Genomic DNA, 11475 nt, shown 5'->3' on the forward strand with positions numbered 1-11475 from the left:
TAACTCTTTACATGATAACCTGAACAAATTCAAGTTGATAAATTTAGCATAAGATTCTAAAAAACATTGTTTATTTGGATATGGATTTTTAGCATGCAAGAGTTCATGCTTGAAGCATCATTTAATTTTGTGTTCTGTAGCTGTCTTATTAAACAGACTTTGAAGCAAGTTTAAAATGTTTGTGTGTTGTTTACAAATTGTAATAGGATTATTTTGAGAACATTTTGCAAACAGTTCACCCAGTGTAATAAATAGATCCCAATTTCCACTAAACATCATTAATTTTCCTTTATGATATTGCAAAGTTCCAGTAAAATGAATACACAAAATAGAGGCATACAATGTAGCAACCATTGATGTATTTTCTATTCATTGTTGGTTATACATTGTAAGTTCAGTCCTGTGTAAAAACAATTCACCTGTGTCCATCAATTCACCTGTGTCCATCAATTCATCTGTGTCATCATCCGTATTGAACATTTTTCTTCTTGATAACTTACCATTCCAATTATTTTCAAATTTAGTCGGCATCTTTTAGATAAGGGGGATTTGTAAAACTCTTGCACCATTGACCAATTTTCAAAAATCTTCTCTTCACATCTGTAAGAAAACCTAATTGCATAGATATGTAGAGCAGGAAGGAAGGCCTCTACAACATTGTAAATTTCCTGATCCCCAGGTAGGGTTTCTGACTAGGGTGGGGCCAAATTTGGCATATGTGTAAAATATCTAAAAATAACATATTTAATGCTATTGAAACTATATATATACACTACCCACCGTAAATAAGTATACACTCACCAAAATAAGTTACTTGTGCATACAGAATATGGGTGACATCATAGATACAGATTTTTCTATGAAAAATACATAACTCTTGCATATAGATGACATTAAGACTTTTAACTTTTTATTTCCTTATTCTATATCAAAATATTTCATGTTCGAATTTTCTTAAAAGAGATATTGTGCAAACTTTTATCTAGAAACCATTTTAAACTAATTACCGATACATATTATTGTGTATTTAATGTGTACTTTAATAAGACCCTTTGATTTTTCACCTTAAATAAATCAATGTCGCAATTTAACAGACTAAGCCAAAAAATATTGAATGTCCATTATTGTTTCACATATATTGAAGTTTTACCCTTAAATGATTATTTTACGGAGATGAATTGAAAGTTATACACAGTGAATTCAGCTGCCTATTTATGATATATATATGTTATATGAGCCTTTGTGACATCACAATAACGACGCCTTAATTACAATGTCATAACTAGTACATTGCACTCTTTTTGTAAAAATTGTTACACTCTGAAGAGCCGAACTACAGGGGAAAAGACGCTAAGTGTAATTAATTAAATGTGGATCATGGTGTACTTAGTCATCATTGGATATATCATATAAAGTTAAGATTGAGGGTACAAGCCTGTCATTTCCATTTTCTAGCCTAGTTATCATCTTGAAAAAGTGAAAACTTGCAGCGTTGCAGTGCAGGAATATCCTTGATCGTGTTTTATATTGATAGTTGATGATATTGACAAGTTTTTTTAATGATCAAGAAAACAAGGATCCCACAGGCCTTATTGGTCACCTGCATACTAGTGAAAAGTATTACTACTCTCAAGGGCTATGAAATCTAGAAAAAAAAAATCCTGTTCTGAATTTATAATGTTCAGCAACGGTAAAAATCAAGATGTGTTCTTTTAAAAAACTTCAATGCCCTCAAAAAAGCATACACTGATGAAAGGCTTTACATAATATAATATGTGCATCAACATTAAAAAATATGACTAATTCGGACCCTTCCTAGAGTCAAAACCATGGGTTGTGAAATTCACCATTTTTGTTTTTTGTTTTAATTTGTATATCATTTTTAGCTCATCTGAGCTGAAAGCTCAAGTGAGCTTTTCTTATCGCCCGTCCGTCTGTAAACTTTTCACATTTTCGACTTCTTCTCCAGAACCACTGGACCAATTTCAACCAAGCTTGGTCAAAAGCATCATTGGGTGAAGGGCTTTCAAGTTTGTTAAAATGAAGGGCCATGCCTCCTTCAAAGAGGAGATAATTACAAAAATTGGGTGGGGTCATTTTAAAATCATTTTAAAACCACTGAGACAGAAGAGCTGAAATTTACACGAAAGCTTCCTGACATAGTGCAGATTCGAGTTTGTAAAAATCGCTAAAACACATCAAAGATGCATATGTCCAAGTTGCAGTTTGGAAAATTATGCACTTGCATTCACGACATGCACATATTTAATATAGTTTATAAGTATGAAGCTTTGAATGGCCACAATAGGTATGTAGTGTGATAATGACATTGGCCTTTGGATTTCAAAAGCAACAGGAATCTTGAATGTCATCAGGATTTGAAGTCTGATAAACACGCACCAGCAAGTACATGTATAAAAGTTAGAGGCAAGCTCAAATCTACAGAATATAGTGACAAAGTCTGATAAACACACACCAGCAAGTACATGTATAAAAGTTAGAGGCAAGCTCAAATCTACAGTATATAGTAAAAAAGTCTGATAAACACACACCAGGAAGTACATGTATAAAAGTTAGAGGCAAGCTCAAATCTACAGTATATAGTGACAAAGTGACCTTGATCTTTGACGTTTTGACCTCAAAATAAATAGGAACCTTCCTCTTTTGGATGTGATCATGTTATGCAAGTTTCACAAAGATTCACCAAAAAGGATGAAAGTTGGAGACCGGACAAGCTAATAGTGGACACCGCCCGCCCGCCTGCCCATCCTTCGCCAGTTTAAAAGCCAAGATTTGCTACACAACTTGGCTAAAAATCATGGCCCCTTGGGGTAGGATGGGGCCACAATAAGGATCAAAGTTTTATATACAAATATATAGGGGAAAAATCTTTAAAAATTCTCTTCTCAAGAACCACCGGGCTAGGAAAGTACAAATTTACATGAAAGCTTCCTGGCATAGTGTAGATTCACGTTTGTTAAAATAATGACTTCCAGGGTTAGGATGGGGCCACAATAGGGGATCAAAGTTTTACATGTTAATGTATAGGGAATTTCTTTAAAAATATTCTCAAAAATCATCAGGCCATACACTGAGAGTGCATGGAGATTTAAGTGAAAGCTTCTCGATATAAAATAGATTCAAATTTGTTCGAATTATGACCCCCAAGGGTAAGGTGGGGCCACATAAAGGGGCAAAGTTTTACATGCTGACATATAGGAAACTCTTCCTCACCAATGGGCCAATCTCAATCAAACTGATACAAATCATCCTTGGGTGAAGGGGATTCAATTTTTTTTAAAATGAAGAATGATGCCAATTTTTAAAGGGGAGGCAATCACGAAAATAGGGAGGGGTCATTCAAAAATCTTCTCAAGAACCACTGGGCCAGAAAAGCTAAAATTTATAGGAAAGCTTCCTGACGAAGTCGAGATTCAAGTCTGTAGAAATCATGACTCCTGGGGTTAGGATGGGGCCACTGGGAGGGATCAAAAGTTTTACATGCGAATGTATAGGGAACCAAACTTGGCACAAAGCATCCTTGGATAATTTTTTTTATCTGAAAGGCCATACCTGTCTACAAAGCATATGATAATGAATTTGTAGTCAAATTTGAAAATTAAGTTTGATAATTAATAAAGTTTTAGTCGTTACATTTGAAAAGCTTTTTTCTGAACCAAGCAGCTTGTATAATGATAGTTTTGCTCAAGCTTCTTTATTGCTAGGAACTGCTGCCTCTTATTTACAAACAAGTGTGGGCTGATAAATTGCATATTATTTACTGTCCTATTCGAGAATGTTTCGCTTATATGGAGACATCACCATTGCCGGCGAAGGGCTGCGAAATTTAAGCTTATGCTCGGCGCTTACTGTCTTTGAGCAGGGAGGGATCTTTATTGTGCCACACCTACTGCAACACGGGACCTAGGTGTTTGAGGTCTCGTCCGAAGAACCACCCCATACAACAAGCAAGGGGTACTGAGGACCTCTTTTAACTGGATCTCCACGGGACTGTGTGGGTTGAAGATTATCGGTTAGCGGAAATATCTTCATGTAAATGTCTAATAATACCACGGTTTAGAGCATAATCATTGTAGACTTGATCGGATAAAATGCCGAAGCCTCATTGTAGATTAGACATTACGTAGATACAGCGTGTATTAACAACACTCGCTACAAACTTTAAAAAAAGAAAGATAAAAATGAAAACTAAATTTATGTTTTTATTTGGAACATGAATACCATTTTCCACATGGAATGCTATTTATTCCCATGATTTCTCAATTACGTCCATTACGGTGGGGAAAATTTGTATTGTTATATAAGGAGGGGTGAGGTATACATGTATTTCAAATTTTGAACACCATATAAAATTTACAAGTTCATTATCAATTAGTACATGTAATTATTAAAACCAAACTACAAGCCAAAAATATGTATCTACAAATGCGTCCATTTTTTTTTTTTTTGGTTTGTATCATTAGTGTCCTTGAGTGTGTAAAGTAGACAGTGCCAGTAATTTCAGCATATGCCTAATACAAAATTCATTATTTCTGGTTTTGTTTTGATCTTTTTTGTACAGTATCAATATCAAAATTGCAGACAAAGGAATTCGTTGCTAATCTCAGGAAATAATTATGCTAACCGCTTTCTAGTACGTTCAATACTTTGATTGGTATATCGAGATATCTATTACTCTATACCAATTCTAACGGTCTATCAGACTATCACCCAGCGTTTTGATAACATCTCAGTACATGTAAGTTATGATGTACAGGTAGAATCACAGTTCCAGAGGTTTAACACCTAGGTTTTTCTACTATGTAAATATACTATGATGTGCAGATAATGCGGTTCCACAGATCTACTCCGTGTTTTGATAAGCAATTTGCTGAGGTAAGCAACAGCAGCTAGGTATACCTACACCGTAGATGTATCCCAGACTCACATTTAAAGAACATGTGTGATACTTGTTTTTATAAGTTATAGCTGACTCTTGATTTAAAGTATACATGTATTTACATTATTGAAAGCCTCTACCTATTCATTCAATGAAGGGATGCAGTATTTCCCATGTTTTATTTTAATTTTTGATTTCATTCAAAATTAATATATCTCTTATCTTGTGTTTTTTCAAATATAATGGGTAAAAACATATATTTCATAATAAATTTAAGAATGTTATATCTTAAGACAAAAGTTATGCCAAAAATGAACATTATGAAGAAATGTTAAAATAACAGCACCATGACAACAGATTGAGGAACCCAAATGATGGTCATACGATATACTTGACGTTCAAGGTACAATCATGCTGAAGATAAGTTCTTAAAAACAACAACTGTTTATTTGTACATGTATTGAGGTTTTCTAAATTACGGTCATATTTGATGTTCCAACTACAATTGCGGAACCGGTCGCGGTGGCTCAGTGGTATCTAGAGCGTTCGCTACGTAACTGGAAGGTTGTGAGTTCGAGCCCCCCCCCCCCCCCCCCCCCCCCCCCCCCCCTCGACGCTAAAGAACCCTCGATCACTTCTATGACCCTGAGCGCTAAGCAGAGGTCTAAATTGATGTTACTTCACCTAAAGCTGGCGATGTCTCAATATGAATGAAGAATTCTCGACGGGACGTAAAATAAAGAAACAAACAATTTCTGTTCATATAGGCGTCAATCTGCCCCGAAATTGACACAAGATGGACACACGATAAAGGAAATGTTCAAATTCGTATCTGATGGTAAAAACCATCAGGCCATTCGTGAGGGCATCTTCAGCCATCATAGGATCGTTAGTTGAGTTTCTCAAGCTCCGGCAGCAACATTGTGAGCTGTGGCAAAATCTTTGGCATGTTCAAAAACTTCTGAAAGACTGTGAAGGTTGAATTTTGTAATGAATTCGTGTGTCCGTTTTTCCTTCGTAAGGCCATCGTGAGGACAGCTTGTCAAATCGTGTCATCTTTGTCTTGACTTTGTGTGATCATCGGTGCCATTGGACATGTTTCGCCTCATGAAGACAATACAAAGGAAACAAGAAGCTGCCCGATATTCGTAGGATGGCAACACGACTACGTGAAGTCCTCACAATGCCATCGTGTATCCATCGTATTGTAACACGACATCGAGATGGGACCACGGTGTCGTCGAAGACGAAAGAATTTGAGTAGCTCAAGTGTTCCACATGTGTCATGGTAACGTGGGCGTATAAAAGGCCAGCCTAAAGGCATCTTTCTCACTTAGCCGTAAGCAACTCTACACAGCAGAGACGTATGTAAAGCTTCCATCATGACACAATTCAGTTCCTGCAGAATGGTATATTTTAATGATGAGACAACAAGGAAAAAGAAGACAGCAGCACTGCTTCTTTTGATGCTACTCAGAGAACATAGTTACCAACTCTTACAGGCCCAGTACCTCCTCGTTGATCAAAGACGCTTGCAAGCTGTTTAATCCAGTTAAACCATGTCTTATTCCTCTTTATTTCCAGCTATTTGCCTTTCTAGCATTCGACAATGTATTTATCTTGTTTTGCTTTTTATTTTCTAGGGCAGGGAAAAACTAAGGTGAAGGAGGAGACTGAGGTCTGTATGGGTCAGGAAATGGTTGTCTAATAAACGACAACGCCTCTACTAAATGAGGTGAAGTCCGAGGATGAAAAGACAATGTACAGCTACAAAAGACTTCCAAAAGGTCTATACAATGAGGTCCTGCAATGGGTAGAAGGCAGAATAGAAAGGAAGGACACTTGGTAAGAAAGTTTCTCCTTCCTTGTCTCAGGTTTTCCATTAACTTTACGACACTTGACCTTCTACGCCACTTATCCAAGTGTCCTACAACTTCAGAGTACCTCCAAACACCATCTCCCTTATCATTAGCGAAGTCTGCGATCCCATCAAAGCCGAGTTTGCTGTTGAGGTGATCCAGTGTAGAGAGTGGACCGCCATTACTGACCAGTTTGAGAAGAGATGGTAATTTCCACACTGCTGTGGTGCTCTGGATGGTAAGCATGGTCCATGGATACTGGCTCCGTGTACAGAAACTACAAGGGCTTCTCTATTGTCCTCATGTTTCTGGTTTATGCAGAATACACGTTTCTCTGGATTGAAGTCAGCTCTGATGGTTCCAGCAAGGATGTCAGTATCTACAATAGGTCAGAACTACACTGTACAGGAAGACCTGGAGAGTCCGAACATGTTCAATCTCCCTGAAGATAGGGATCTATCTGGTGATGATGTTCTTGCCCCGTACTATATAGTAGGGGACATTGCTTTTGAGCCAGATGAACCCTTTTCTATCAGAAACCTGGAGCACCATGAGAGGGTATATAACTACAGACTCTCCAGAGCAAAGCGTGTAGTGGTATTCTGAAACACAAGTTCCGAGTTCTGCTGAGGCCAGAGACATGCAGAAAAATCATCACAGCTTGTGTAATCCTTCACAATATCATCAGATTGAGATATCCAGCCACCTACAACCTGATGGATTTTGAGGTCCAGAACCAAAATATCACCCCAGGGGCAAGGGGAAATGACAAAATACATCTCAATGTTTACCATGGGCGGGAAAGTAACACTGGAACTCAGGAAGGAAAGCAAATTAGAAGATATGTGGGACACTAGAATCTAGCATTGTGATTATGAACAAATTATTTTCACATACCGGTATTGCATTGTAACTTAAAGGAAAATGTGTATGGAGTAATATTTTTTTGTTTTCTAACTTTTGATTAAAAATATTTGTATTTTTTTTTCAACCTTTAATACAATGAAAATCCAACATTTAGATATTTTAGAAATATAAAGTTTCCATTAATGTAAAGTCCCATACTACTTTACCGTAAAAATTAGAATAACTTGAAAAGTAAGCATACCGTGGTTATCGGATATAATTTTGAAAAGAAGCCACGTAAGGACCATTCCACCATAGTTTGGTCCCAACTGACCAAGCAGTTTCATCAGAGAAGTTTCCATAGGGTCCTATGTTAACACTATGTCGGCTGATGGTTTTTATACCATCGGGAGGTCACGTGACTCTTTCGTGACATAGTTGGAACGCATCGTGCTTTCAATACGACGCCATGTAGTCATCGTGTGTCCTGCGAGCCAACTACCTCACATTTTTTCGTTGCCTTTGTGTGTGGTTCGGGTGTCATCGTGTGACCTCCTGTATGCATCGTATGTGCTTCGGCTGTTCATTGACTGTTGACCAAGTTCGGGACCATCTTCGCGCAAAATTCAAATGATATAACGCTGTATAAACCGATGAAAAGGGGAATATCCAAAATAACTGTTCGTAAACATTTAATATTTCTAAAGTTTTAAAGCCTAAGTATGTGCCTGGAGCTTAAATAATGACCGAAACCAAACTTACGTGGGCTTGAACCTAAATTATAACTCGGAACCAAAGTTATAGGTATTTAGGGTTCCGGTCGGAAAGCTAAGTTACCCGGGAATAAAATTATGCGACACCCCCACATTTTGTGATAATGCCCCCTTTTTCTCCCATTGTTTTTTCTTGCTGATTGCTCCAACACCCTTTGATAAATGGATTGTTATTGCGAAGTACAGCTTTGTGGAAGTTGTAGCTCAGCTAAAGTCCGCCTCTTATTTAGAAGTTTTTGTAGTTTGGGATTTGTCACGTGCCGCACCATGACACAATTGTTTTATCCGTGATTATTGTATAATGAAACAAGCAAACATATCTGTAACTGGTGCAATTCATATCATTCAAGGCCTTCTGACATCCCGAACACCTTTTGCTCTCCGATTAAGATACGTTTTTTTCTGTGGATGTCAGAAACTCTACTCCTCTTTCGTTCCATTTTCGTTCCATCAATGGTTCGCGAAATAAGGATTGGAGATGGAAATCTGTACTTGAGACCATGCGCATATGCTATTAAAAATGGAGTAGTTAAATCTCGAAGATTAAACATCTGAATTCCCATGCAGCTTCTGTACATTTGTTGTGCAATACATTTGTACTCAGTAAACGTACTAATAATCCACCTTGTTTTTGTTCCCAAAACATGGTGTATGTATCTATTGTGGCGTTATACATGTATATTACATGTAAATTGTCCAACGTAAAATATTTGATTTCATCCCAAATGAAAGGAATAGGTCAAATTAGTTCATCCATCATCGGCTTGCCTTATTTAAATGCAGCGAGCGCGTCTTCTTTACACGACAACGGAGTCGATTTTTGATATCAATTTTATCGATAGTAGATATTGGAGTACGTGCATATCAGACTAAATTCATTATGCCAGATCATGTGTAAAACACTAAAGGCTAGTTAGATATGCATTGATTCAAGAATTTCTGGGAAATAGCACGTGGTATACAAATAAGACAGTAACATGGTAAGTACACAGCTCGTTTCGGTAAGAAAGTGTGTAAAAAGACAGATTGCCTTTTGAAACTAATTTCATTTATATCTCTATAACCGTTATTTTTTGTATGTATATCTCATAGAGTTTTTTTTAAATTTCCTTTTATTAATAGAATACCGTAGCATTGATATCTTTATCAAAATCTAACATAAAATTGGAGCACATGTAATTAATATGATAGCACTGGTGTATTAAGATGCATAATGACCCAAATTATCGGATCATGTAAAAAAGAACACGATTTCCTCAAGTTTTCCTTAAGAAAGTATTATGAATTGAGCATTAGCAATGGTCCCCAAAGAGGTAGGCAAATGCAAGATTTCATACAAATTTGCTATACCCTGTTATTTTTGTCAGTTACGGCTTCTTCCAACAGTTTTTAAACAAGAGGTACTGTGAGCAATGCTCACTAAGAATACCCCCCACTTACCCCAATCTCCCAAAGGGTGTTGGTAATAGGTATAAACTACCCCTTTTCTGAGTGTAAAAAACAAATGGCATGACAAACCGAACCATATTGCTACTTCGATGTCCAGTGCGCGTGACCTTTGACCTTTTGACCCCAAAATCGATAGGGAACATTTTCATCCCATGGGTAGTCCATATTTATGATATGGTGACTGTAGGTGGAAAGGATAATGCTTTAGAGCCCGGAAACCATATTGCTACTTCAATGTCCAGTGCGCTTGACCTTTGACCCTTAAATCGATAGGGAACATCTTCATCCCATGGGTAGTCCATATGTATGATATGGTGACTGTAGGTGGAAAGGATAATGCTTTAGAGCCCGGAAACCATTGCGTCTACAGACGGACGGACAGACGGACAGACAGACGGATAGACGGACAACCCGATTCCAGTATACCCCCCACAACTTGTTGCGGGGGGTATAAATATGTTGCTTCTTTGATTGTGTTCTTCTGGAAGTAAAAGTCAATACTTTTAATTTTTAATAAACAAAGGAATAAAGTGATATTTTACTAAGCCGTTGATTCATCAAGTTCCCCAGATCCAATTTAGCGTTCAAAATTACAAATGTATAAAGAAAGAATGTGGCTGTTTGACTCACAAGGTTCATAATTCAAGAAAATACACGCACATATGGCGCATATCATCTAATTTGTCTGAATAATATCTCTGTAACAAAGATGTTCGTGAATTCTACGTTGAACTTTCACGGTCACACCCCTTAAAATCACCAATAAAGTTAATGGGCTCAACGGCTAACAGAGGCTTTATGAATAAGGTACATTTTTTTCACAAGGTTTTTAAACAAACAATAAGCATTCAATGCTTTACGAGGGGGACACACATGTTTTCGTCCACAAGACTCTAATTAGATTGTTCGCCGTAATGAAGCATTGATTGGATATGTGTTTAATGATAGATATGCACGAAGGGAACAGCCACTAATCACATCCATATAGCTATCTATAGCGCTGGAAGTGAAACGTACGTCTTAACAATTAGAGTAATTATCAAAACTCGATTGTGTTATCATCACACATAAAACCGAGACCATACCAGAGGGGTTTATTTGAAATTTTACGATCAAGGAAAGTGATTAAATTGTTGCATGCAATGAAAACAATTCCGACAGGTAATAGAGGACGAAGCCCTTCCACGGCCTCCCTATAGGTAACACGTACATGTGTATACCTGTTTAAAAAGGAAAATGGGGAAACCTATTGAAAAGTTAACCATAACTTGAAAATGTTGGTCAAAATGGCGTCGATTCAAATGCAAGCGCGAGGACATGCATTTCACCATTTTGAATCTCGTCTATCCAAGTTCACATCGTTCTGCGATGATACACACAATCCGTAATAGCATGTAAACTGTATTTTCACAATCATGCCTCGATTGTACTCGTTCTTCTATGTTTGTAAATTTGCTATACACTGACGCTGAAAATGTCGTCACAATGCAATTTTGACATCAATTGGGTAATATTAATTTTATGGCAAGCCCTTTTACTATTTATTCGAAAAATATGACAAAGAGAAATAACTCATTCTTAGAAAGATATCTCTTTAAGTGAAGGAGATATCTCTCAAAGTGAAAGAGATATCTCTCTAATTGAAAGA

The 11475-nt window shown here is 37.1% G+C and overlaps 1 protein-coding gene across 22 annotated transcripts in view; it reads left to right on the plus strand.

The window, feature by feature from the left end:
* LOC125679201 (AMP deaminase 2-like) overlaps positions 1-169 on the plus strand; it is a 46132-nt gene extending 45963 nt beyond the window's left edge. For all 22 annotated transcript variants that reach the window (XM_048918221.2, XM_056155566.1, XM_056155561.1 and 19 more), the window contains one exon: positions 1-169. This exon is cut by the window's left edge and continues 2935 nt beyond it. The gene's annotated coding sequence lies outside the window, so the exon portion shown is untranslated.
* The last annotated feature ends 11306 nt before the right edge of the window (positions 170-11475 follow it).

Source organism: Ostrea edulis, chromosome 2, assembly GCF_947568905.1.
Source record: "Ostrea edulis chromosome 2, xbOstEdul1.1, whole genome shotgun sequence".
Taxonomy (NCBI): domain Eukaryota; kingdom Metazoa; phylum Mollusca; class Bivalvia; order Ostreida; family Ostreidae; genus Ostrea; species Ostrea edulis.